Source organism: Podarcis vaucheri, assembly GCF_965113315.1.
Source record: "Podarcis vaucheri genome assembly, chromosome: 7".
Lineage (NCBI taxonomy): Eukaryota > Metazoa > Chordata > Lepidosauria > Squamata > Lacertidae > Podarcis > Podarcis vaucheri.
In genome coordinates, this window is record NC_138765.1 from 34988023 (window position 1) to 35015453 (window position 27431).

Genomic DNA, 27431 nt, shown 5'->3' on the forward strand with positions numbered 1-27431 from the left:
AGTAACCCACACTTTTTATTAAAATATAGACAGAACAGCATGCCCTAAGTGTTCTCTCTCTAACCGCAACTGCTGAAAGATGGTACAAAGAGATAATAAAAGAAAGCTCAGATTCTGACTTTGGCGAATCTCCAGGGAAAATTCTGTGCTCCGGAGCTATTCAGAAGGCCTCAATGCCACACTCTTAAGACACTGCCTGAGCACATGGATGGCACAACTTACAAAAGGTAAGTAAAATATGTAGGCATGTTGCATTTTACCTCTTGAGAGTTTTGCGCCAAGCGATAGCTGGCATGTTTACAAGCCAATCTCCAATCAGTGGTAACTCAATGCAACACAAACAAACAAGAATCTATCGGGAAATAAACTTCAACCCTGCTCCTAGCACCCATAACACAATTTTATTTTAAGATACAACTCACGAGTCAAAACCCAGCGCCTATGGCATCAAGTGGAAATGGGGTTGTATACATGAGCTATCCAGCTGTCACCACCACTGACAGGACATGCCTGTACTCCAAAACACAAGCCTTTTTAATGGTGTTGGTTCACACATGCACATGTGGGTCATGAGAAAGAAAGGGATTACATACATGTGAGAACCAACCATCATTACCAGGAAAAAGAGTGTGTGTTTTAGACAGAAGGGCACTCTGGCCACCGAGTGTCATTTCTTCCTTCTCCTAGAGTGGGCGCCAGAAAACACTTCTGAACAGAATCACCCACCTTGTAAAAGAAAAAGAAAAAAAAGGCAGTATTACTTTTTTAAAAAACAGGAGTTGGAAGTGAAGCTTCCCTAATGAATCCCGTTTCCTTCTTCGCCTCGCCTTCTGTCGTCGACCTTCTCTCTTCAAAGCAGAAGCGTTTCCATATTCTGGATCTGTTCCTTTTGGGGAAGGGAGGCGGGTGGAGAGTCCTGCATCCTGTTGCCACCCCCCAAAGAAGAAACACTGCGGCTTGCAAGCCAAAGCAATTAAACTGCCGGAGCCGCCGAATCCAATTGCAATTTAGCCAGCTAACGAGACACTCCGTTGCCTTCCGCCGAGAGAAAGAGAATTTTTTCTCCTTCTTTCTTCTTCCTGGCATTAGGTAATGCAACACCAAACGACCACCGATTTTCTCTTCCTCTCCCCCCGCCCCCCGCCGATGCACAGAGACCTCTCCAAAATTTGCAAGTGATGATTCAGATCGCACCCATTTCAGATGCAAACGATGTTGGGAAGTTGCATGCACGAAAGAAAGGAATCCGCTGGGAAAATCTCCTTCCTCCTTCCCTCCCACCCCCCGGCTCTTTTGCATCAATAAATCCACATACGCATTAAAAAACAAAAAAACCACCTCAAAGCCTCGAATTAGACGTAGCCGATTTACGCTTATTCGTTTTCATGGCGTTAAAAGCTAGCAGCAAAAAGCAGCCCGGGGGGGGGGGCAGCTGAATTTGGCGGGGAGGAGGGGAGGGAAGAGAACCTTTCGCGTGAATGCAGCAGCAGGAGGAAGAAGAACCGGACACTTGTATCTTTCGCCTCCCCGGCCAAAGACGAGAGCGAGAAACACATACAAAAAGATATTTATTCTCTCGCCTCCCCCACGCCGCCGCAAACTGCCACTATAAATATCAGTCTAAAAAACTTCCAAACCGACTCATCCGTGGGGGGGGTCTCTCTCATTTGCAATCATCATCATTAGAAAAGCTACCTTTTTATAGTTTGTTTATTTAAATGTGCAAGCTCTAAAAAGCAGGACCAAACTTGCTACCTTAGGCGGGGGGTGAAAATTTTGCGGGGGGGGGAGGGTAGGTTGCGATTAGTAGTTGTGGCATTTTACGAGCGGCGTTCACAAGCGGAGCAATTAGGAATAACAGTAAAATAAAGATACTAATAATTAATTGGCGTTCCATGCCATCTATCTGAAAGGAGGAGGAATCGGGATGGAATCCGGTGGGGGGGAGATAAGAGAGGAGCAGGAAGGTGCTGGATGGAAAGCGGGGGTGAAAAGAGAACTCATCCTGCAATCAATCGCAACCAACTTTACTCCGGAGCCCGCCGGCGGCGGCGGCTTCTCCGCGGGCACTTGATGGGCAAGGCAGGTGGGAGCGATGGCGCGGCGGGGAGCGCCGTTTGCTGGCATTCCGACGAGCGGCTAACGCGTGGCGACCAAGCGCTCGCCTTTGCCCCCCTCTCTCCGTTCCTTCCATCCTCGGACAAAGCCCTGTGCTCCTTACCTGATCTTTGTTCAGCAGGACTTTAAGATCTTCCACGATGAAGCAGCCAGAGAGCTGAAGTTTGCCATCCCTTGCGTTGGGGGTGATTCATTTATATTATTATTTTTAATAAAAGAAAGAAAGAAAGAAAATGATGGGGGCGCAAATGCAAGGAAGATCCATTTAAAAAGGCTCCTTTTAACTTGCACTGCGGATGAACCCCGTAGTTGATACAAAAAATGAAAAAGTCTCCACCTTCTTCCAAAAAAAGAGGAAAGAAAGAAAATTAGAGGAGGAGGGGGGAATCTCCCCCCTCCCTACTCCCTCGGTGCGTCACTTGAACTATTGCACAAGCGTTTCCCAGATCTGGTGGCGGCGGCGGCGGCAGCGGTTGGGCTGCTGCTGCTGCAGACGACGGACCCTTGCGGAGCAAACGCAGCCAGCGACTCGCATCCTTCCTCCCTCTGGCAGGCGGGCGGGCAGGCAGGTGGGCAGGCACGCGCGCCTGGGCCCGGGGCTGCCGGGCGCCGCCGCCGCTGATCCTCTTGCCTCGCCTCTCCTTGCAACAGCAGCAGCAGCAGGGTTGGGCTCGCGCTGCTCCGGCTCCTGCAGGGCTCTCGCTGGAGTGTGTGTGATACCAATGGCAGCGGCGGCGGCAGCGGCGGCAGCAGCAGGCATGGCGAAGAGTTTGCGCGGAAAGGAAGGAGGGAGGGGGGAACCCAAAGAGGAGGAGGAGGAGGAGAGGAGAGAGGGAGAGAAAAGAGGAAAAGGACTTCCTGAGCTTTAAGGAAGCCCCGGACAGATCGAGGCTTGGAAATGCGGGCGACTAGCTTTCCGACAGTGCGGGTGGGGAAGCCGCTTGTTCAGAAGTCCCGGTAAAGCTGCAGTCCTAATGCGGGCTCGCCCGGGAGTAAGGACCGGTTCACACGCGACTTAGAGGTAAAGCCGAGTTTAGCGCTGGATCGTTGTCTCATATGTCCTCGAACCGTACAGTTGGAAGGGATCCTAAGGATCATCTGCAAAGCAGGAGTCACAGCTAAAGCATCCCTCACAGATGCCCACCCAACCTCTGCTTAGAAACCTCCAAGGAAGAGGCCACCACCTTGCAAGGGAGTTCATTCCAATGTCATACAGCCCTTGCTGTCAGAAAGTTCTTCCAAATGTTTCCTTGCCGAATTTCCTTTCTTGTAACTTGAAGCCCTTGGTTTAGATCCCACCCTCCAGAGCAGGAGAAAACAAGCTTGTTTCCTTTTCCAGGTGACAGTCCTTGAGATACTTGAAGATGGCTATCATATCTCCTCCTTGTCTCCTCTCTCCCAGGCTAAACATACTCATCTCCTCAACCATTCCTCATAAGGCTTGGTTTCTAGACCCTTGATCATCTGGGTGGCCCTCCTCTGCGTACATTCCAGCCTGTCAATATCCTTCTTAAGTTGTGGTGCCCAGAACTGGACACAGCATTCCAGATGTGTTCTGACCAAGGCAGAATAGAGTGATGTTATTACTTCCCTTGATCAGGAATTTCGGTTGATGTAGCCTAGAATACCATTAGCTCTTTCTTTCTTTTTTCTTTGTCTTTTTTTGCTGCTGCTGCTGTTGCTTCACACTGTTGACTCATTGTTGGTTTATTTATTTATTTATATTTATTTATTACATTTATATACCACTTTTTCTTCCAAGGAGCTCAAGGGTGGTGTATATGGCTCTCCTCTCCACATGGCAGGTTAGGTTGAGAGACAATGGCTGAGTGAGGATTTGGACCCTGGTCTCCCAGGTCATAGCCCAACTCTCTAACCATTAACCTCATGCTTTCCCTGAAGAAAACCCAAAGTGGTTGGCAGAGGGGTTTAGAAGGACAAGGGTGGAAACCAATCAATACCCCAGTATTGGAATGACAAAACCCAATATTCTATCTATTGGTAAGGAAATGTTTTTTCCAAAATTCATGCAGAATATGGAGTACCTTAGAAGTACACAAAGACACAAAGGGTTAAAAAGCGAGGCAAGAAGAAAAGCAAGTCCTCTGCCATACCGTCAGGGTGCCTTATGGACTCCCTCATGTCCTGCTTGTGAGCTGCCCACATACATCTAGTTGGCCGCTGTGATGAGCAAATGCAGGACGAGATAAGCCTTTGGCCTCATCCAGCGGATCTTATATTCCTAGACAGGCCCCTGCTTCCTGAGATAAATTAAAATAAAAACAATTCGGAACATCTAAAAACATTTCTAAATCGTCAGATACACTCAGAGTTAATTATTCCAAGATTGCCAAAAGCAGCCTCTTTCAACCATAAAATAATAAGGAAATAGGCAGGTGCATCCCTCCAGGGGATTCCACAAAGGAGGAGCCACCACCAAGTGGTCCCCGTTGTGGTGAGGCATAGCCAAGCAGGCAGCATCTAGCAGCAGCAGCAGCAGCACCAACATGGCCTCCTCTGTTGATTGCAGGGCCCAAGCCAATTGATATTGGACTATTCAGGTCCCAGTCCATGTCAGGCTTTGTATGCTATCCCCAACACCTTGAATTGGACCCCATAACTCACTGGCGGCCAGCACAGTAGATATTTATTCAGGTATTACAGTAAGAGATATAATGCTATTGCTTGTAAAGGGGCCCAGGGCGTGATCCAAGCCAGGGCTCAAGGGAAACAGGTGCTATTTTGCCATGGTGGGTTGGGTATGTCTAGCCTGGAGAAGAGAAGAGGTGATGTGATAGCCACCTTCAACTATCTCAAGGGCTTTCACATGGAAGATGGAGCAAGCTTGGTTTTTTGCTGCGGCAGAAGGTAGGACTCAAATTAATGGATTCAAATTGCTGTAAAGGAGTTTCTGATTAAACATTAGGAAGAACCTTCTGATAGGAAGAGCTGTTTGACAGTGGATTGGGCTACCTTGGAAGGTGGTGGACTCCTTCATTGGAGGTTTTTAAACAGAGGTTGGGTGGCCACATGTCAGGGATTATTTATCTGTGATTCCTGTATTGCACTAGATTAGTCTAGATCAGGCATAGGCAACCTTCCGCCCTCCAGATGTTTTGGCCTACAACTCCCATGATCCCTAGCTAACAGGACCAGTGGTCAGGGATGATGGGAACTATAGTCCAAAACATCAGGAGGGCCGAAGGTTGCCTATGCCTGGTCTAGATGGCCCTTGAGATCCCTTCCAGCTCTACAATTCTATTAAAAAGACTCTTTCACTGCAGAGTAGTGGCACTTTATAACCTTCAAAAATCAAGAAGACACAGTATCTACATATCTTTTTAAAGAAAATACACATACCTGAGCTTATTTTCATGTGAACTGACTCCTCTCCAGTGATATCCACTTCTGCTTTCATCCATGTTGCCACCCACAAAAGGAATGTTTATGTTAAATTACGTTGCAGCTTAAGTGATGTTTTTCCTTCCATTATCTCTTTTGTCAGTACTTAATTGAAAACCTCAATAAACAATTTATAAAAAAGCAAAATGCATCAGACGCTGGGGAGCGGGGCTCACTTTTAAGAAAATTAATTGAACATTGACTTTGTGCTGAGGAAAACGAAGGGGAAATGCACTATAACGTGTGGGATCCCAATAGCTTGATGTGATGTCATCTCACCTCCTCAAAAACACATCAGAACAAATGCCCAATGAACCACAGATGCTGTAGAACCTCATCACACACATTGTGCAGACCAACCAGCCTGACTGCTTAAGAAACAGGGTGTCCTATGCGAGGAAGATCCAGCTCCAAACCCAACTGAGGCACAACAGCTAGGAGGACAATCACTTTCCCGCAGCCTAACCTCAAGCATTTTCAGAGCACAACATAAAAAGAGACCTGCAGTGTTGGATCAGGCTCATCTAGTCCTACATCCAGTGGCCAGCCAGATGCCTTTGGGACACCCACAACCAGGAGTTGCAGAGCAGCTTTACTTGAGCGATCTGAATTTACCTGCATGTGACTGAATCCGTCCTGAAAATAGCGACGGCCTGGAAGAAGCACCCTTGTGTTGTTGTTGTTGTTTCAAAAAATAAATTAATCGAAAATCAAAATTAGAAATGAAACAAAGGAGCACAATCAAGGTTACAAAACAGGAGCATTGCAGCAGTTGTATTTTGTCGAGTAAATAAAGAGGTGAAAATTTAGAAAAAGAAGAACAGCAAAACACATTATGAAAGCCAAATTTCATTTGAGGGAAGAGAGTTTTTTATATCTAATCTTGTCGCATAAGAAATGAAATCCCACCCAACAGAGTAGAAATGTGCTGGGTCTTCATAACCCTTAGAAATGCATCATTAGTGAGTTATTTTCTCTGATGCAACCAGAGCCCACATCTTCTGGAAGCACCCACAGGGGAAGGCTATGAATGATGATGATGAGGGTTGGTGGGATGAACGATGGAGTCTCTTCCCTGGCTCCTGTGTGACATGTTGCCACTTTCCTGCCCAGCTTGTCAAAGTGTGGATGGCACGTCCAGCTGGTTGTCCTGCCCATGTAGAGCAGGTGGAGGAGCATTCCCTTCTGGGCAGCCTTCTGGGGGCCACATGCCAGTGGTGGGTAGGGCCATTGTGAAAAGAAGGCAGGGCATCAAATGTGAATTTTACCTTTGTGCAGTAGGCTTGTTTCTACACACCCCCTTGCACCCCTCTCTGTCATCCATCTAAGAAGGCAAGAGGCATTACTGGAGTTCAGGAACACAATCCAGCCAAGCAGAAGCACTCAAGATTTGTGAAAGAGGCATGTGACTGGAGGAGAACCTTGAAAGCCAGACTGAGAGGTCTGGAGGGCTACATTTGGACCCAAGTTCTGTGGTTCCCCAGAGGTTCATCCACACATTGATATTTTGAGAAAAAGAGACACTTACTTCTGAATTATACAGAACTCTGTTTCAGACAATGATAACCACACATATTTGTTCATTTAGGGTGCAGTTCCACATCCCCATGATGGGCGACCCATAAGAAATATATGGTCCCCAGTTATTGGACACAGATCTGGTGTCAGAAAGGGAGATCTGACGTCAGAATCCCACTTCCTGATGCTGCAGAAACCTTTGAGGCCCTGCCCTAGCCGATGCCTGAGCTCTGATGTCAGCAGGATTCAAAGGAGGCATTTTACAGTAATTGGACAGCAAAATAAATCAAACTCTTATAACACATAAACGTTAACGACACTAAAGGCAGCAAACTAGAGAGTGGCCAACAAGAGCAAGTTTTAGAACACTGCAAATATGAAAACCCACATCCTAATAGGCCTTTGGCGATCTGGTGCCCTCTGTGTGCTTCAGACTATAACTCCCATAAGAACAGCTGGGATCTCAGCATCATACGGCTGTGCTGGTTGAGACTGATGGGAGTTGGAGTCCAGAACTTCTGGAGGGCATCATGTTGGCAAAGACTAAAAGAACAAAAACCTTTTTACCTGGTTCTTCAGTGATGACAAACCTGGTACCATATAAATTTCATTGGGAAAGAATTCCCTTGACATGAAATCCTAGCTGGTTGCCACCTCAGATACCGTGGGCACCTGGAGGAGGTCCATAGTTGCCTTGGGATACATGCTATAAGGAATCTCTCGTTCTCATTCACTGAGGAGGAAGGTGTGTAGCTCAGTGGTAGAGCATCTGCTTTACATGCAGAAGGTCCCTGGCTCGATCCCAGGAGCATCTCCAGGTTCAGCTGGGAGAGAAGCCTGTCTGAAATCCTGGAGAGGCCCTGCCAGTAGGAAAGTACAGAGCTAGCTGGACCAATGGTCTGACACAGTATAAGGTAGCTTCCTGTGTTCATGCTGATGTCCGTTCCTCATGGATTAGGAAAGTTGTAGTCCAACAGCGTCTGGAAGGCCACAACTGCCTTATCTGTGTCCATTGGCCATGCTGGTTATGGAGATGACATACTGTGAAGGGATGATGAGCTGCTTGTGCGTAAAATTGTAGTCCCTCAGAGTTTGTTCAAGTCCACAAACCTCTGTCTGTGACGGAGCCCCTCAGACATGGCTCCTCTAGTCACTGGCAGATTCCGACAGTGGTTGCTTTCGGAATCGCTTCCAACATAAAAGCTCCTTAATGGAAACACGTCTTCTGGACTCGCGGCGTGACAGTTTCCGGCGAGGAGTGGGTCTCCCTATGGGAGGTCCAGAAACCTCCCCACTGTTCTCGCTGGACGTTTCCCTGAGCCCTCCCTCTTGCTCGCTTTCCCTCAGAGACCCACCTCTCCCCCTGCTGGTTCCTGCTTCAGCTGCTGGGTCTCTCCCAACCTCCGTGAGCCCTTCCACCACCTGTCCCTCCGATGGCAGTTCCCTGACACATACCCTCCAACATGGGGACGTCCCATTCCATAATGATAATTTTACTATTTATACCCCACACATCTTACTGGGTTGCCCCAGCCACTCTGCACAGCTTCCAACACATATAAAAATATAACACTGTTGTATGATAACTCCATACCCTCCAACATTTCTCCAATGAAAATAGGGACATCCAAAGGGAAAGTGGGACATCCAGGATCAAATCAGAAACCGGATGGCTTACCTAAATCAGGGATGTCCCTGGAAAATAGGGACACTTGGAGGGTCTGAGATGATAGCAGATGAAGTCAAACAATAGCATCTGGGAGGCTACAGCACCCCAACCCTCTTTTGGGGGTTTCTTCAGAAGAGGTACAACCTCTTATTTGAGAACAGGTCCCAAACTAAAAACAGCAACAGTGTAGTCTGAGATTTTGTAGTATCCATAGGAGACTCTGCAGTATTGGCCAACACTGGGCTGCACAAACCCAAAGAATTTTGCTGCATGTGGTGTGTGTGTGTGTTGAAGGTTGGTCATGTGACTGTCAGAAGTAAGTATCCAAAGAAGCTCTAAGAGCCAGAAATTAAAATGCAGAAGTTCTTATCAGATCACGTTGGACTTCATAAGTATGTTTTAAAATTTGTTCAAAATGGCTGCTACCTTTCACTAGCAGTGCCAATTTTTAACTGATTGAGCTACTGTGATGTCATAGAATGCTGTCAGACATTCAGATTTCTGAGAGGGAAGGCCAAGGACTGGATGTTGACAACCAGGGCAAAAAGGCACTCTGGATGGAGGAAAAAACCTAGGGACAGGAATGACATGTTTTCAGTTGCTGGGAACATATCCAACATGTCATCGAGACAGGGAAATATGGAGGTAGTAGAGGAAGGTCTGTGTTGCAAGTATTCCTTTGATATAACCAACTAAATTTGGGGAGTAACGGCTGTCTATTGGTGCAGAGAACTGTGCATTATTCCCCACCACTTTGATAGCTAAATGGATCATCCAGATTCAGAGGCAGTACACATCTGAATAACAGGTGTTGAGAACACCTTGCTTGTGAGCTGGCTGTTTCCAGTGGTTGCAACAGGATGCTGAACTAGACAGGCCTTTGGTCAAATCCAACTGGCCTTTCCTTGTATGCACTGCTGCCCTCTAGTGGATGATTTTAGAGCTGCTTTCCAATATTCCACAGACCTTCTACTGCTTTAAAAGCCTTTGATGCATCAAATAATTACACAAGAAACACTCTTCTCTTTGTTGACGAAGGGCGGGGCGGTGGGGTATAGGAATCATCATTAGTTGAGCTGCCACCCCCTGGTTAAATGTGTGCCACCAATAATGGCAAATTAGTGTCTATGTGGTAATAAACAGGGAGAAAGAAACTGTAATTAAAAGCAATTAGCAGAGAAAGTCTAGGACACAATAATATAGCTATATCCTCATAAATGCAATTAATAAGTGTATAATGCAGGGACTACCCAGGGATTAATATATGCAAATGCTGATATGTTGTAGCTACATTAGAGAGAAATGCCCCGCAGTAACTCTATGCAGATAAGTGGCAACCGAATCTGGCTTTGGTCACCATTAAGGCACAAGCATCTTTTCTCATCAGACAATGGATTTAAACTTGGAAAGATTTATAGGCAGAAGAAAATCCTACCTTTACTTCTAGACTGGACAGAGCATGGTGTGTGTGTGTTTGCAAGGGTCGTGCAAAGTCCATGCAATGTTTCATCTGATTGTGAGGTGTTTATCCTACCTTCTCACTCTGAATGTTGTGCTCAAAGCAGCTGACATCAGTGAAAAAATAACAATGCATGTGTCTTGAGTAGGAAAACTTGGGCGCAGGTACCAAATCCAGCCCCCTCCCCAACCTCTCCACCTGGTCCTTGGAACTCTCCTCCGGCCATGTCCCTCATTAGCCCCACTACGCACCCTGAGTGTCTGTGCTGGTTGGGATGTGTCTTTTGCATGTCTTGATGGAAGACAGGGAGGTGTGTGTAGAAACTAGACAGCTGTGCAAACGTAAATTTTCCATTGGCTGCTCTGCCCACATTGGCCTCTAGCCCCACCCAGCACTGGCAGGTGGACCCCAGAAGGTTACCCACATGGGAATGTAGCCCTCTGAGTGAAAAGGGTTCCCCACACACGAAATACATGGTCAAAAATTAAGAGTAAAGCCAGTGGCTGAGGGGGTTGTGTGGCCTGGGGAGGACCCATAGGCCTGGCAGAGATCACTGGTCATCCACATTTGTCTCGCAGGCCTGAGGCTCCCCACGTCTGGCCTACACTGTCCAGCAGTAGCTCTCCAGAGTTTCTGATGGAGAGCGTTTTGCAACTGTATCTGTAGACACCAGGGATTGAACCTGGAGCTTTTTGCCTGCTCTGGTCCCTTGGTGCAGGCAGGCAAATATTGGCTGCTACCAATCTGGGATGCCTCTGGGTCTCATTCCACTCAGAGTCTAAATGAAATTTCATGTAAACTCCAAAACCCAACTATTAAATAAGGTATTTGCAGCAATCTCATTTAGCTTCAGTTTCTTAAAAGGTAGCTAAGATGGTGGTGCTAAGTGACTTTCCTTGAATGCCAGATTCCTGTGAGGCCAGTGGGACTTTTAACTACACTTCTGAGGCACTGAAATAGCATTAACAGGTCAGGGGTTTGTTTTGTTTTTAAGTTTAGGATGTGCCCCCTAGTGGTCAATAGAAAAACATCCATGTCCACTTAAAAACCAAGCCATCATTTAAAGCACTTATTATCTGTAATGTTGGATTGGATTCACCCAAGTGACTGAAGCCTAACCTCTTCCATGTCCTCTTTCAAGTGATGTTTTCTGTCACCCATAAAGATATTAAAAGTTCCCGGCAGTGCATTATGAACCAATTAATGCAAATTTCCATGGCATTGCAGATCAAATTTAACCGTGGCTGCACACAGAGGTTGCAATTAGAATGGCAGACGCAATTGCGAAGGTTATAAGACCAGGGCATTGTGGGAAAGAGGGGAAATTAGGCCTGTCCTTTGGGGCAATAATAACTAGTAATATTTACATGTCTGTTTTGACAATCAGGCGTATCAGCCTTAATGTTGGTAGAAAAGAATCTTAGAGACGGGCTGAAAGGATACTGATTCTTGAGTTATTCAGTGAGACTTCCCCTCATCTTCCTGGAAATGCCACTTGCTCACACCCCAGCCTTCCAGTTGCCATCAAACAAAGTTGGCATGAGGCAATAGTGCAGAAGTGTCTGACCTTTGGCCCTACAGATGTTGCTGATTTCACAGGAAATCACAAAAGGGCCAGGTTTCGCGCCACAAATCTCTCAAAGGCCACAAAGAGCTATGTTCCAAATGCCAGTAAGTAATGTTACACCCCAACTGTAGCCACCATGTCCTCACTGACCAATCCCTCCATAAAACTTCACAGGACAGGGCAGGGCAGGGAAGGGAAGGGAAGGGAAGTTTGGGATGGGTCAATATACGTAGCCATAAAAGGGAGGAATTGATTTTCCCTAAGGGTCTGTTTTAGTGGGAGATGTAGGGAGCTAGCCCCCCCCCCCATTTCTCCAGGGCATCCCAGTCAGAGTATTATTGTCCACAATATGCCCTACAGTTCAAATGAAATCCCAGTTCAGGGTTGGGAGCATGATGAGAAACTGATCCCATATGGTGCATTTTGTTACATAACTCCAACAACAAAAGTGAAGCTGTGCTGAGTACAATACAGTGGTACCTCGGGTTACATACGCTTCAGGTTACAGACTCTGCTAACCCAGAAATAGTACCTCGGGTTAAGAACTTTGCTTCAGGATGAGAACAGAAATCGTGCTCCGGCGGTGCAAGGCCCCATTAGCTAAAGTGGTGCTTCAGGTTAAGAACAGTTTCAGGTTAAGAACAGGCCTCCAGAACAAATTAAATAGTTAACCCAAGGTACCACTGTAAACAGCAGCCACTGAAAGTGCAAGGCCCTGCCAAAATGAATTTTTGCAATCTGAATTTCACCAGTGTGAGAGACGACACAAGGAAAGAGGAAAGGGTGGAAGGCAAAGAAAGCGTGTGGACGTGAGCAAATTGCAGTTTTGTGAACTTAGGATTCATCTCTGCTGGGGATGAAGTCGAAAGCATCGAATCCAACACTTCACGGAAGAGGTGGCTTTTGAGGAGGGATTTGGAGGTAGAGAGAGATAATATAAGGCTGAGTTTAACAGTTGCACTCATGTTAGCTAGAGGATCAGCAATATGAAATGTGTTCAGATGGAGGGCTTTGCTAAGGATCAATGAACCTGGGTGCCTTCTTATAATTTTCACCCACCAATGGGGTGGAAAGAGGAAATGGCCAAACAGGAATCTGAAGAAGGCGGCCATTCTAGCTGGGCTTACAGATTCAGCACCACAGACAGCTCCACAGTAGGCATTTGTGGGGAGATTAGTTTGGCTGGCATTTTAAGGAGAACCGGCCCTGATTCACACGTACCCCAAGCAAAAAAATGTGAACTGAAGCACAGCTGTACTTCAAAGCCCACACTTCGCCAAATTTTGCCTTTCAGATCTTGAACCAGGAATGTGCATATTAAAGTGCACATGGAAAATCTATAGGTAATATAGCACATTTATGTATTATTTATTAATCTGTTACATTTCTATCCCACCTTTCCTCCAGGGAGCTCAAGGTGTATGTACATGGTCTCCCCACACACACACACACTCATTTTACCCTGTGAGGTAGGTTAGGCTGAGAGCCAGTGACTGGCCCAAGGTCTCCCAGTGAGCTTTCATGACTGAGTGGGTATTTGAACTCTGGTCTTCCAGATCCTAGTCTAAGACTTTAATCACTGCAACATACTGGCTCTGTTTCCCTAATAAAATGCATTAAAGAAAATTGCTCACTAAAATATTCTATCAGGTGACAACACCTATGAATTTTATATATTCCGAAAAATGTGCACTAAATTAATGTGACTTAATGTGACTTTTAAAAAAAATCATAGATTTATGGAAATGGAGTAAGTTGTGAAAACAGAGCAAATTGAACTCAAGGCTGGAAAGATGGCGAGAAACCAGAGGCAAAACTTTCACATTACAAATACACTTCACACACACACAACTTCCTAACAGCCTTAATGTAAAGCATTCCCTCTGAACAAGTAGAGGCATGTGCAATTCATTGTTTGCTTGGGATGTGCATGTGCAACAGGATCTCTACAGCCCTCTTCAGGACCTCTTACTCCCATGCATAATGGCTCTTTCATTTATCCCCACCTCCTATCCATAAGGTAAAGGCTGATTGAGTGAAGAAGTAAGGGAGCTTGCTGTTCTAGGTTCCCCATCTGTTCTTTGGTTTTTCCAGGATCCTACACCACCTCTGCTTGGAATGAAGAGAAAAGGCTTCCCAGTTTACAACAGTGCTTGAGTAGGGCTAACAGTCTTGTACCATTTCATTGTCAGACTATTACTCAGGACCAAACTGCATGTTATGGTGGGGCTCTGTGACTGGCACATCTGAGTAGCATTTGTGAGTGTGGCTATTGGAAAGTGCCTTAAACCGAGTAAGACCACTGGTCCTTCTAGTTCAGTATAGTCTGCGCTATGGCTCTCCAGGATTCCAGACATTGTTCTCTCTCAGGGGTACCTGGAGATGCTAGAGATTGATCCTGGAACCTTCCACACGCAAGGCAGATGCTCCAGCACTGAGCCATAGAAGGCTAGCCTGGTTATTGTGTAAGCAAATAACCAGACTTGATGACAGAGTGGGGTGAATGCATCTCCTCTTTAAAACCTTACCCCCAGGTATTCATTGATTTATTATGTTAATATAGCTACCCATCAAAAAAAACACCGTAGAGTATTCCTGTAGAGCCCAATCCAGATAGTGCAAGGAGTGCAAGGAGAGAGGAATTATTGGGGATGGGTTTCCACTGAGAAATTGGCTGGGATGAAGAGTCAGTCGCCCTTCCTTTTGCACTATGGTTGCCCCTGAGATCAACCCATCCCTGCTGTTGCTATTTGAAAGACATTTAAAGAGATGGAGATGCATCCACACATCTCCATTGTTATGGCTAGCTTTGCCATGAAACACATTTGTCATATACACCTCACTGCTGCCCTTCAGATGTTTTGGACTCTAACTCCCATCAGCCCCAACCAATGGCTGATATAGACACCCACAAGCACTGAAGAGAGCTTCGACTTCCGGGTTGGCGCGATCTGGAAATGGCGGATTCCCTCCGAGCTCCGGAGGGAATCGGCTCAGCGGTGGATGGGTCTTTGCCGTGCCGGCGACACGGGGACCCTTAAAAACCGCAGGCGTGGAAGCCTGCGGACTGAAGACTCGGCGGGTGCCTTAAGCGCCCCCCCTGATTCGCGAAGAGCCTTTTTAAAGGCTACGGAGGGGATACGGGGGACGGCGCGGCACTGAGAGTCGATCGCTACCGCCGCTGAGCGAAGCCGCGAGCCATAACTGGAGAGCGCTGACTTCCTTCCTTGAAATTTGGACTGAAAAAAAGAACCCGTGAGTAATCTGGAACTGAACTTTAAAAATTTTACCTTCTGAATTTGAGACGACCGGGGGGTGTGCTAAAAGGAAGTCCCCACCCCCACCCCATTGCAGACGATCCAGAGCAACGATATAAGAGCTAAGCTGGAGTGCCTACCCTGTAAAGGGTGAGTTTCAAAAAGACAGCAACTTCCAAGATTTGGAAAGGCAAATTTGAGCAGGAGAGTGGAGTGTTGGAAGAGACTTTGTTTTGTTGTAAACAACCCTCCCTCCCGGGCCCGGGAGCGACCTGCTTTGGAGCCTGTATAGAGGAGCAGAATTTGACAGCTGTCAAAGCTGTCAAATGGACTGTTAACAGTGGAAAAATTGCTATTTAAGATCTCTCCGGATTAAAAGGAGTTACAATTGAATCAAAATTGTTGGAAACAAAGAAACAATAACAGGACAGAGGATTGTTGGAGAAAAGAACATTAAGTAACCAGATTCCCTCTAGGGGGAATTCTGTGGAATTACAATGGCTGTGGGTGGAAAGATACTGAGAGAAATCGAAAGGATGTTTTCACTGGTGGGAACCTTACAGGAGCAGACTACAGCTATGAGTAAACAACTGATGACCTTGAATTCTGAAACAAGTAGCTCTGCTGAATGTAATGAGGACTTGAGTGAGAAAGAACCCACAGCTGAATTCGAAATAATAAACAAAGAAGAGGAGAAGACAAAACAAGAAAGAGAACAAGTTAAGTGGGAAAATACTAACCAGAAGCCGACATCTGGAGAACACAAGCAAGGAGACTATTGGATTAAATCCATTTTAAGCCTACGAAAGATACAGAAGACGAAAGTGGAGGCCCCGGGAGTTTATGGAATTCAGGAACTTGAAATAAAGAAGTACAATTGGGGCCTCCACATAGACTTTGATTTTGATTATCATCAAGACTCAGGCCTTGTGGAAATTCTTCAGCAGTTGTTTCTAAATATGGGAAGAGACTATGGACTGATTGGATTGATTGTGAAGGAACTCTTTTGAGACTCGATGACCGACAAAAAGGACTACCAACAAAACCGGCGGAGAGGGATTGAAAGAGATTTGAGAGCCTCGGACGTGCGGAACCCAGGCTAAAAACTGTTATTTTGGACATGTCTTGGGAAAGGACGCAAACCGGGGATGGGAGGGAGGGAAGCATTTAAATTCAAACAACACTCAAGACCAGGGGGTTTAGTTAATAAGAAAATTATTCAAGAAAAAATGAGAAATCGAGGAAAGAGAATTGGGGTCCAACTTAGGGAAAATTTATTTTTGTTTTTCTTTATAAAAGGATTAATATTAAGATGGAAAAGGAAATGCCAACTTGCTGACATAAATTTGGGAATAGGGAGGCAAGGGTGGGGGTGGGGGGAAGTCAAGGACTAGGGTTAGAAAATAAGATGTTAGGAAATTGTACATGTTTGTCGTCTTTTATGTTTGTTTTGGTGTTCTGTGTTTTGTTTTTGTCTATATAAAATGTGAAAACCCAATAAAAATATTTTTTGAAAAAAATAGACACCCACAAGCACTAGTCACATTTCACTGTTTCACAAAAACACAACCTAACAATTGCCCCACAAACAGCATACAGCCCCCACCTGTCCCCGGGCCTGATTTTCCGTCAGTTTTTGATAACATTTCTGAGAAGCTGGAATGTTCATACATATTCCATACCACCTCAACACATGTGCCAATAACTGGGGAAAGTTCATTTTAGCTGTAGCCAGAACTCTCACAGCCAATAACAACTTCAGAGACTGCCACCTGCATTTACCCCAGAGTGCCTCTTTATTTTCCTTTGTTGAGTTTCTCCAGTTCGCAGGACCAGTTGACTAAGCCATCTTGCTCATTTAGATGTTCTGAGCTTTAATTTGGTATCTCATCTATCTCTCAACAGCTATAGTGATGTCCTAAAAGCTAGTCCAATACTTTAACAGATGTGCAGATTAAGCAATGTGGAGGGTGGACTATTTTGAAAATATTTAATATGCACGTGTGTGCACATAAGTAACACTGTAACGGTCTGTGTACTCACCCTAGTGTTTAAATCAATGCAGAGATACCATTTTTAAAACAAGTCTGGAATGCATCTCTCTGCAATTATAAGTTCAGCTTGGACAAGTTGTTCAGCCTGAATGAAAATATTGACAAGAACACAGATTTATCTAGGCTCTTACCGGGTTGTTCGATGTATTAAGTCAGGAGGTTGCCTCACCTTAAGGCTGATTAGCGATTTTTTTAAAAAAAGCAACAACAACAACATTAAACAAAACAAAACGGTAATTTGCAGAACAAGAACTGCTTACATAAAGCACACATTGTGCAGCAGAGATTTAGGAAATAATACATAAATGTATGCAGGGTTATACCAAAAAGTGACAGGGAAGGGGGAGAGCAGGGGAGATGGTGTTGGTAAACAAATGGCAGGCTCTGGAGGATGGTGAAGGTTGGGCCAGCGGCGGAGCTGAGGGGGAGGTGGTGGGCGTACCATTTGGGGCAGCTCGTGGCCAAGCCACCGCATGTCTCCCAGGAGAGACGTGTGGCTCGGGCACGCTGCAGCCCCCGCAGTGAGTGCCGCCCGGCATTTTGTCACCCCCGGCTCTGTGCTTCAAGAATTTGGCTTCCAGTTAGTCCATATGGTTGCATCCACTGTTAGGGCAACAAAATGTGGGGTGAACTGGAGCTCTAAGCTCAATTTCTCATGAATCAGAGGCAAGGCTGGCACAGGAATTAGGGGTGAAGTGGGCACAGTGTGCCTGGATGATATAAAAGAGAACAAGGTAGAGTTTTTTGGGGGGTGGGTTTACATTGCTAAAACCCTCCCCAGGATATGACTCCTCATCTGTAACCCCCCTCCTGGGATGACTCCTCTGCCCCCCAGGGTCCTGACTCCTGATGCAGCCTCTTCCAACCCGCTGGCCCCCTCCCCAGGGGCAGGTTCTTCCACCACGTATCCTGCTCCAACCAGCTTCTCCATGATGTTTCTTTTGGGCTCATGACACCAGCCTCCCTAATTTGCACTTTCAAAACAGAGATACAGCTGTCCTTTGAAATTAGCACTTCTTTGACTTTTGCAAGGTGGCTCCGCAGCCAAGCAGTGTGTAAAACAAATGCATATAGCAGGGGGAACTGTGCGTGGAAATGCATACATTTATGAAAGTAACATTAAAAGGCATTATATTAGTGCAGGCACATCCAACAGGTAGATCACAATCTATCGGTAGATCACTGGACGTCTGTGGTAGATCACAGGTAGATTACTGGCTTCCCCCCAAAGAAGTGCAACAACTTTGACCTGAACCCCAAGAAACAGGGCTTTCCTTCCTAAGAAAAGCTCAACTACCTTCACGTGTGAGCAGATCGCAGTGTCTTGGGAGTTGGCCACCCCTGTATTAGTGGAATTTGCTTTGCAAAAAAATACGTACAGTAGGCAAGATTGCAGAAGTGTGTATATTAGATTTATTTATTTTTAATGAAAACAAATGTGGAAATGTGGACAATTTCAGATTGGAAAAGGGAGAAATTGATGGATACTGAAATGGACAAATGTGTCCTTGCCTAGTTCAACCTGGGAGAGGTAAAAGGTATATGGGGTAAAAGGCAAAGTGGGGGGTGGGCTTTTGGCTGGCTTGAATCTGAGGAATAAGACAGTTGCTCAAGCCTGCTCCCTTCCCGGATATCTGTATTTCCAGCAGCCATATGCCTGCTGAAGTTATTGGCAAATCTCCCCCTGTTGACTTCTCGTGGGTGGATTTATCATTCTTCTCAAGCCCCCTGGTTACCGTAGCAACTGACACTTACACAACCTTTAACTAACACGGTGGGGCACGTGGAAACAGGTACATGTTAATGAAGGGTGGCTGCGGGATTGCTGAAAGATGTGCATATCCATTTGCAACATCTGGGACCTTTCGACAAGGGATTAAATCTTGACAGCTCTAAGGAAAGGCTGCAGAGGGGGGAGTCAGTGAGGCACAGAGAGAGAGGAAGGCTCCTTGCTGCTATTCCAGAAAAGACAGCATCAGATCAGCTGATCCTGGCACCTGAGCTTCTAGGGCAGCCCTTTCCCAACCAGAAGCCAGCCAGAAGTGTGGGTGTACAATCATCACCATCATTTTTAATTTGTATACCCTCTTTCTATCTTACTATACTCAAGGTGGTTTACAAGCTGAAGAAACAAAAAATGTACATCTTATAACAATCTAATCCCCATCAGTCCCAGTCAGTTGGGACTAATAGGCATTATAGTCCAATATATCTGGATGTGAGGTTAGGAGAAGGCTGTCCAAAGGCCTGGTTCAGACATTCATGCCTAAAGCAATGGGAAATGACCCTGGGTCACTTCGGGAACACAAGTGTCAGTTGAGGAAAATTTACCACAGTCTGGTGTTGGGGTGGTTCCTTTTCCCTTTCCTGGCCCTCTTGGCTTGATTTGTAATTGGGCTCCATTAATATCACCCCACCCCAAAGCCAGTTATTTCCAAGCCAAGTTGTAAGCCAGAGATCTGCATCCTATCTCCGTCCTTATGACATAAGCCGGAATGCAGAAGGTGGGTCCGTATGGCAGCAGGATGCCCTTTGGCAACCCTAAATCAGGGGTGGCAAATGGGACCCCAGCTCCCATCAGCGCCAGCCAGCATGGCCAAGAGGGAGGGGTTGAAGGGAGCTGTCCAGCAATATGCCTATCCTAGAAACTAGAATTTCTAGCATTAATCCGACTTGGGTCAACATCTCTGTGGGTGACTGACAGTTTGCTACATCTATCAGGAAAGTCTGGGTGTGAAGAAGGTTCACAAGACCATCCAAACCAGGGTGGATAATCATTTTTTTCTGTTGAAGGTCACATTCCCTTGGTCGGTAATCTGTCAGGGGCCAGAGAGTCATAGATAGATGTGGGCCATCCCTTTCTCTCTTTCTTTCTGCACCCATTCTCGGCCCCCTCTCATGAAATTAGCCTGTGGGCCAGCTGTGACCCCAGATCTGCTTCTGATCTAAACTTTAGATTCTAAAACCACACACCCTGGCATATAATGCCACTCTACTTTTGCTTTATGAACTAACATTGGAAATTAAAAGATTCTACAAGAGCAGGAAGTGCTCTGGAGCAAGAAAGTTGCCATAAATATTCATGATAATTAATATACATGAGAGCTGCAAAAGACGCTGTCTGAGCTTTTCGTGGGAGTGTTATCTTTTTTTCTTTTTTTTCCCCCTCCTTTCCCCACCCGCACCCTGTCGCGAGGCGTTTTATGGGGAAGAAAATACACCCAGCAGCTTTTTTCAAAGCAGCTAACCAAAGTGGCTTCTCTTTCTAACGTGTGGGAAAATCAGCCTCCCAGCCCCCCACTGTGGAACACACAGCTTAACCGCCTGGCCCCATTTATGCAGCGGGCAACGGAACACCTTGAAGCAGTGAGCAATGAAAGCCTTTTTCTTTTTCTCAAAAAGGGACCTTCCACAACTATTTCTCAGGGACACAAAATATTTAATTTCTATTCTGAGACGCCTCAGCTGTAACTGAATAACTGGTTTCAGAGGAAGCGTGACAGCAGGGCAGAGTGATCCCCACATACCTCCAGCAGCCTTGCTCTCAGCTAACCCTATGAGTACTTCCAGTCCTTCTCCTTCAATGTCCCCTTTGCCGGGGGCTCCCTCCCAGAATTCCAAGTGTGTGGAACCTCAATCCTGGAGGCTGAATGCAGCCCTGTGGTCCTTTCTTTCTGGCCCTTGGAACTACCAGAAGCCCCCACATCATGAACCAGGGGTGGGAATGCTTCCTTGTGGCTGGACTGGGCTGCCTGCCTCATACACTGACCTTCTCCAAGTGCATCACAGCTAGTATGATTGGAAAAGGCTCCTCACTGAGAGAAAGAGCCAGCCTAGACAATGCACCCCTGCAGCCATTACACATGCATTGGTCTGCTAACATGATCCATGCTGGCCCTACTGCTGCCTTGTGCCATGAAGCCTACAGCATTGTCAGGATTGGGACCAGTTTGGCAGGCTCTGGTGCAGGAAGAGGCAGAAATGGGTGGGTGGGGAACCTGGGTTGGAGGAGGTTAGATAGCCCCTTTCCACCCTGTCTTTAGTCACCTTGGAAGGGGGATGCTGGCTCTCCCCTTTGACTTTCCTATGGAATGGAGAACCTCAGTAGTGGCTGGAGAGGGCTTTGATCAGCTGGTGAGGGAGGCTGTGACTGAACAGGAGGATGCAGCCTTGTTGCTCAGAACCACCTTTGTCGCTTCCATCTGGTTCTGAACTTCTTGCCCTGCATCATGTCCGCTGCCCAGCCTGTACTGTTACTTCCCTGAACAAAGGCTCCTTACTTACTTACAAGAGCCTGTCTGCATATTTGGGAAGGAGTTAGGAAACCCTGCACCATTTGCTTGAACGGGCATCAGCTAGGGGCCAGGTGGAGTGGGGAGTGAGGAATAGCATTGGGTTGGTGTGCCATGTGGTCTACCCTGCACTTCCTAGGCCAGCTTGTTGCTCTCAAGTAGAGTGAAGGAAGCTGCCCCATCAGCAGGGCTGAAGTTCATCTTCTGGTCAAGTTGGCTTTTATATGTAGAATGGAGACTTGGCACCATCTTGCCCTTTACTTCAGGCAGCAAATTGTCTTGGACCAGCCAGATAAGATAATTCTTAATGCAGGAGCGGAAAATCCGTAGCCCTCCATATATTGGAATATCTCATCATCCCCAGACAGCATGGCCAATTGTCAGAGATGTGGGGCGTTCTAGTCAAACACTTGGGGGTGGAACTAACACTAACTGGCTTACAAAAGTTTCCACTGGAAGCCCTTCAATGACAAGAGACTCTTTCTGCCTCTTACTAATTCAGCCAAGCTCAGTGGAGGCTCAAATCAGTTACTTGCCATTTTGAACAGAGAACAAAGCCATGTTTACAGTTGCCTCTGTCTGAACTGTGACAAATCTGAATAGGAGAGTTGTTGTGGGGCAGAACATCTTGAAAGTCAAAGGAGGTTGGGGCGGGAGAAGCTTTTGAAGCTGAAAAGGAATCTTTGAGGCCTTGCATCTCAAATGGGGAAGATAAGGAGAAAGGGGGATGCCTTAGATCTGTGAGTCAAGAGGCCTTGGAGGGTTCTGTCCCAGGAGCAATCGGCACTCAGAGCAGAGAGTGCTTCTGAATCATTAGGAAATTAAAGCATGCTTGGAGTGGACGGCGCTCAGCTGCAAAAATCTGAAGCTACCTGCACAGGTATTCTAAAGGTGGTATCTGGGATTCAGAAGGGGACCAGGGAAATCTGGGGTCTGCTAGCAACAAATTCTAAACTGTTCAAAAGATTCTCTGTCTGGATTAAAACATAACCATAGAATCATAGAATTCTAGATTTGGAAGAGACACCAAGGGTCATTTAGCTCAATCCCCTGCAATGCAGGAATCACTGAAGAATGCCTGGCAGATGGCAACCCAATCTTTCTTTAAAACAAAACAAAACAAAACCAGTGGAGACCACCACCACCTTCCAAGGGAGTCCACTTCACTGTCAAACAGCTCTTCCCATTAGAAAGTTTTTCCTAATGTTTAGTCAGATTCTCCTTTTGGATAATTTGAATCCATTGGTGTGGGTCCTACCCTCTGGAGCAGCAGGAAACAAGTGTGCTCCATTTTCCACACGTCAGCCCTTCAGAAATTCTGTGGGAAGCTTGGGAGGGGGCACTTTCACCTCAGGAAGCAGAATGTATCTTGGGGTAGCCCCACTAGACAGCCATTGGTATTTCCCCTGTGCTTGGTGAATCCTAGGGGAAGGGGCCTCTTAGTTCTGGGCTGCTTATGACCACACATTGCTGACAGTACTCTCTGTGCTCAGAGACACCATCTGCTTTATTATTAGTTCATTTACTTAGATTCCAGGCTGGGCACCACCTGTTCCTCACTGACTACCTGTTACGCCAAATTTGCCTCACTCCTTCATTGGCAGCTTTCAGGCTTCATCTCAAACAACCCTCTTCCAGAGAGCTTTTCAAGATTAATTATGGAGAGGAGAACTGCTATTGCTTTCTTGCCCTGCTCCCAGGTGCCCCACAGGAATTTGATTGGCTACTGTGGACAAGCTCAACCTTTGCCAACTTGGTGCCCTTTAGATGTTTAGTACTACAATTCCCATCAGCCCCAGTGAACATGGCTGGCCAATGTTATTTGCAGTCCAAAATGGCTGTTTTGGCTGGGGCTGATGGGAATTGTGGTCCAAAACACTCAGAAAGCTCCAGGGTGGATTTCTGATCTGAACCTGTAGTGCTCTTCTTACATTTGTATGAAAACTGATGGCTGTTGACAGAATTTAAGCAATGGCCATTCCTTCATTCATTTTGGTTTAATATGATATTAGTCTGTCTGCAGCTAGTTGCGCTTCACTTTGTGAACCACTTGGAGATTTTAAGTCAAAAGCCTGCTTGTGAAAACTTTAACAATTAAAGAAACAAGCACATGTTCCCATGAGCCTTGCAATGTTTTACTTTCTTTTGGCCCTCACACCAATAACTGATTTCCCCTCCAGCAGTACAGTCCACTGTTTTGTCATGGAGCCTGTAGCTCTCCAAATCCTGAACTGTTGGCTAACATGGAAACAGCAGATTCATTTCAACTCGGAAGCAGGACGTGCCAGGCAGGGGTCTATGTCAACAACACACCACATTCTTGCCAGTGGCTCTTTAAACAGCATGGCTCACAGACTATGAGGATAGAGGAAGAAGGGGAGAGAGTGCAGCAGCAGAGCATTGGAGCTTGACTGTCACACAGAATAGGTGCCCTGTAGGACCACGGTTGACAATGCCTCTTGAGCCTGCACAGAAGGCATCCATAAAAGCATCCGATCCTCCAAGCCAGCCTCTCCTGGAAAGAGAGCCACCTTAGTAGATCACCTGGGAGAAAAGGAGCAAAGGAGTTAATGGCTCCAAATTGCCATTGTGCAGCCTCTGATATTTCACAGATGAAAATCAGGACATGCTTTTGTGCTCATGATGACCCTCCTCCTGCACAGGGGCTCAGTGCCTGGACTGCACACATGCCATGGACCACTGTGGCAGGTTGCTCAAGACTCTGTTGTACACCATAGTTATTATGCAATCATTTCCCCAGTACTGATTTGAAAAAGCAAGATGGGTGTGCTGCTTTTCAGTTAGAAAATTTAGCGGGGACAGAAGATTGGGATGGATGGAGCTGTCAGTCCTGGTTTCTCTTGGGTTCTTTCTCTGCCATCTTAATTTCAGCTTGCCACGTTTCCACATCACTTTGCATTTTTTTTTGGGGGGGGGACAATTTTTGAAGATTCGTCAGTGTACATTTCTCCTAATTCCTCCTAATTCCTACATTCCTGGCTAAATATTCTTTCCTATACACCTTTTGCAAGCAATTTCTCCCATATAATGTATTTCATTTTCCAGAAGTGGCTCATCAGGAGGGGCAGAACCACTAAGATATTTTCCAGGCAGGTGGGTCACTGTTGCTTCCCAGGTGAAAGGGGGGGGGGATGGAGGGGAGGTTGGCACAGTGCAAATGCACTGACCAATCTCATCAGGCTGAGCCAATCCTGCTGATGCCTTTGCACTCTGCCAACCTCCCAATCACCTCCCCAATCCTTCTCATGAAGCAACAGCAACCCACCTGCTGGGAGACTGGCATAGTGGTTCTGCTGCCTGGCAAGCCACTGCTGTTATATTCACCAATCCATAAATCTTTATACACTCTTTCTCCTAATATTTACAAAAGTACCAAAAACCCTAATCAAAATTATAAGACATAGGAACAGTAAAATGCTATCTATTTTTCCAAATAGGTAGAGAGCAGATAATGAAGAAAAATAAAAGCAACAAAACAGATCATGAAAGCCAAATTTCACAATTTGGTGGGAGGGTGGAGAGTTTTGTATATCTGAATTTGATACATATGAAATGAAATCCCATCAAACATCATAGAAATGTTCTAGGACTTCCTTATCCTTAGAAATGTGTGATTTGTGAGTTATCTCTGCAGCAGCCAGAGCCCACATATCCTTGCACCACAATGGGAGGTTTAAGTTCTATAGTGTCTTCCATTTCTGGACCAAATAAGTTCTCACTGCAGCCAGGAACCCGCTAAGAAGCTCCTTAGATTCAGAATTGGCCTACAATGTCTCAACAACAGTTCAAAATGAGCCACAGCAGTTCCAGTGTGTGAACTGGCAGATTGAAGGGGTGAACAAGTCAAGGTGCGCCCCCCCGCTTCACCAAATGACACCCCCAAAGAGGGAATGTGGAAAGTGTTAGACGGAGAGAATTCTAGGCCACCAAAGTGCATGCATGAAAATCTGAAGCTATGGGTTCAATGGCACTGTGAGGCGATCCTGTTAGAAGGTAAAATGGCAGAAAAAAGTAAGATGGAAAAGGCAGCTAAAACCCAAAGACCAAGAGGAAACATTCTAAAGTTCTTATAGGGGTTTATTACACCTTTATAGTGTGAAAACAAACCGTAATGAATATTAAGTCCCTAGTGTATACAATCAAATAACTGTATTAAGGCCATGTTTGTTGGCTTTGCTAATAAAGTTCTGATAAGGCCATGTTTGTTCATTTATTATTTCATTCATTCATTTATTCATTCATTCACATTTCAATGAATAAGATGCTCCTCATAAGTTTGCTAGTCTTCAAGGTGCCACAGTATTCTTCCTTGTTTTCATCAGGACAGAGAAAGAAAACTGTGGCTTGCTGTAGCAAATGGGGATTATTGGTAACATCTAATTTCCTAGTCCTGAAGCCTCTGCTGTTGCTGAAAAGATCTGAGAGATTAGGGCTTAATGCTAGGGGTAGGCAGCAAGAGAAAGAAGTCAAGAACTACAAAAAGGTGAAAATTGGGCTTTGAGATTTTCACAAGGTACAAGAACCACTCATGTCTCATGTGTATCTCCATATTCATGAGAACCAGAAGCTTGCTGAGTTTATCAAGAGGCTACATTTTGTGGCCCATACCAGACTACATCCTTAAAGGGTACAATTGCCTATGTACAAAATGCACACACCCCTGGCTCAAAGTGGTGGTGGTGGTGGGATCCCTAATGAAGAAAAGGCAAAACAATTATGCCTCCAGGGTAGCTGAGCCTATCAAGCAAAGTACAAGACCCTGTAAGTAGCAGGGAGATGAAGATGTGCTATTGCACTCTGGCATCACAGCCAGAGGCTGCTTTAACTTGATAAAGAGCATCCTGGAAATCTGCAGCATCCTGTACAGAGCCCCTCACAACCACCAGGGGACTGGCAGTGATGGATTTCAGAAGGGTTGGGTTGGTGCTTCGCACCTTGTGGGGCAGGGGCCCTCCCAGCAGCTGTGTCACAACAACAAGGTTAATGCAAAAAGCACTTTAGGGCCCTAAGGCACGTTGGTGTCTTGCAACCCAGGTCATGCAACCAACTTCAAATAATTCAGAGTCATTTCAGGTTGGATAGATGTTAGAACTTGGGGATTCCCTTTTCTAGGTCAGCACTCACTGCTGGTAACAAACCTCAGCTCCTGAACATTTGAAGCTGCATCAGAGCCAAAGGCAGCGTGTAGTCAAAGTAGGGATGACAGGAAGCAGGGTGTTCTCCAGACACCTTCTGGTGATGGGTAGACCTGTCCATTTTGGTTTCTCTCTGTCTCCCGCTTTTCCAGCTTTAAGTTCATTTTGTGTCATGATGCCTGCAGTGCTCTTGGGCGTGGGCTTGGACTAGCAGGCCTAGATGGAGGAGGAGGAAACAGAGGGGAGCTGAGCTGTGGGACCTGGGTTGGAGGAGGGAAGATCTCCATTTCTGCCCTGACCTCAGTCACTTTGGAAGGGAAAGCAGTGGAGACTGTGGCGGACTGTGATCAGCCCATGCACGAGGCTGAACAGGAGGTGGCAGTGATTAAAAGGAGAGTGCAACCCTGTTGACCAGAACCAGGCATGGCCATCACAGAAGGGAGAAGACCCATTTGCCCCAATGCAGTGTATGTGTGCAAGGCAAGAGAAGTCCCATCTTATCTTTCAGAGTTTGGTGGGACAGGGTCAGGAAACTTGTTGGGATATCTCCATTGCTTCCATCCAAGTTCAGAGTTTCTTGTCTTCTCCTGAACTGCTTAACACAGTGTCCTTTGCCAAACCAATACCCTTACTTGCCTGAACCTTTTTCTTTCTTACAAGTGAGTGCCTCTGTGTGTTTTAGGTGAGAGTCAAGACAGTTTGCCACATTTCTGCATCAGTTTGCAAGTTAAAAGGAAAAAATACACCTCATGTAAAGCCATGAATATACAATCCTAAAATATGTATGCACTTTTGCCTAGTATACACATTTTTGCAAGTAATTCCCCCCTCCCAATTTTTTTAATGCATTTCTGTAGTTATTTATATATTAATTTTTACGCACACTTTCAGATATTTGTGTACCTTGTTTGGTTTGAAAACTGAATCCCAAAATTTGGA

At 46.0% G+C, this 27431-nt stretch overlaps 1 protein-coding gene across 2 annotated transcripts in view; it reads right to left on the minus strand.

Moving 5' to 3' along the window:
* Nucleotides 1-2883, minus strand: part of ADGRB2 (adhesion G protein-coupled receptor B2) — a 161883-nt gene extending 159000 nt beyond the window's left edge. Inside the window, exon 1 of one of the 2 annotated variants that reach the window (XM_082232767.1) lies at nucleotides 2222-2883. The gene's annotated coding sequence lies outside the window, so the exon portion shown is untranslated. Of the gene's footprint in view, nucleotides 1-761; nucleotides 970-2221 lie in introns of those variants that run through there. The other variant, XM_082232772.1, reaches the window with a different exon arrangement.
* Nucleotides 2884-27431: the final 24548 nt, after the last annotated feature.